Consider the following 1,289-nt stretch of genomic DNA (forward strand, 5'->3'; position numbering starts at 1 on the left):
TCCTTGGAAAGCCATACAGCAGCAGGGGGCAGCCACCAGGCTGTGAACCTCCAAGCTGGCAGTGGAGACCAGACAGCAAGGCCTCAGGGACCTGGGCACCTTGGCTCATCGCACCACGCCTTGCCCATTGCCTCGACCTTGCAGCTACTGCCTGAGGTCTGGTCTTTGGGCCCTGCCCAGCAGCTGGGAGTACCAGATGCTACTCAGCAGCCTGAGCCCCCCGCTGCCAGCTGAGCCCCCAAGGACTGGATTCTCCACCAGGTCAAGTGCCTCAGGGAGACAGTCAGTGGCTGTACACATGCCGACCTCATCTGGATGGCCTGTGTGAATTTCTGGCTGCCTGCAGGATGAGCAACAGGCCTGTCAGAAAATCCCGGACTGCCAGCGGCTGCCCTAAGCCCCTTCGCTCAAGGTGGAGCCCATGCACCTGCGCTTCAGGGACAATGGAGACGATGGCAGGCAAGGAGATGCAGCAGCAGCACCACTGCTACCTCCATGCAGCCGACAGAGCCCCCAGGGCTGCCCGTGACATCAACCCCCTGGGCTGTCTGCTCCTGAACTGAGGCTGCCCATACAAGCAGTGCTCACTTTCCTCTATGTATGCCCTGCCCCTGCCCAATCCCCAGGTGTCACTGCCTCCTCTGCCACCTTTGCCCTGGACACTCAGCTGCCATAAGGGCCCCTCATAGAGTTCATAGTGGTTGAGGGCGCTTTTGCAGGACAGCCCCCAGGAAAGAGTGATAGGAGACTTGAGTCTGTGGAAAAAGGTATTCCGCACATATTTTGATAGAATATGAAATCAGATGAAAACAAAAATTATCAAATTTTAAAAAAGAAATTAACCAGGCATCAATGGCTCACAGCTTTTATCCAAGCTCCTCAGAAGACTGAGAGCTGAGGATCAAGAGTGGAAGCCAGCTTGGGTAGGAAAGTCCCTGAGATTCTTATCTCCAATTATCTACAAACAACAGCAGCAGCAGCAGCAGCAGCAGCAAAACCCCACAAGTAAAGCTGTGGCTCAAAATGATAAAGTGTTAGCCCTGGGCATGAAGCTCCAGGACAATGCCCAGGCCCAGAATTCAAGCTTGATGATCCCCCTTCCCCAACAACAACTACAACAACAATAACAAAAATAAAAATTAAAAAAAATATTCCAGTGACATCCTCTAGACCAACTATATGTTAAACATCTTGCATAGTATCCACATGCTCACTAGGAGTGTGCTGTAATATTCTAGGACAGGCTCAACAAACATGTTTTGTAAAGAGTGGGCCATATGGTCTTCAAT

Source organism: Dipodomys merriami, unplaced genomic scaffold, assembly GCF_024711535.1.
Source record: "Dipodomys merriami isolate MVZ:Mamm:240054 unplaced genomic scaffold, mDipMer1.0.p SCAF_1713, whole genome shotgun sequence".
In the NCBI taxonomy this organism is placed as follows: Eukaryota; Metazoa; Chordata; class Mammalia; order Rodentia; family Heteromyidae; genus Dipodomys; species Dipodomys merriami.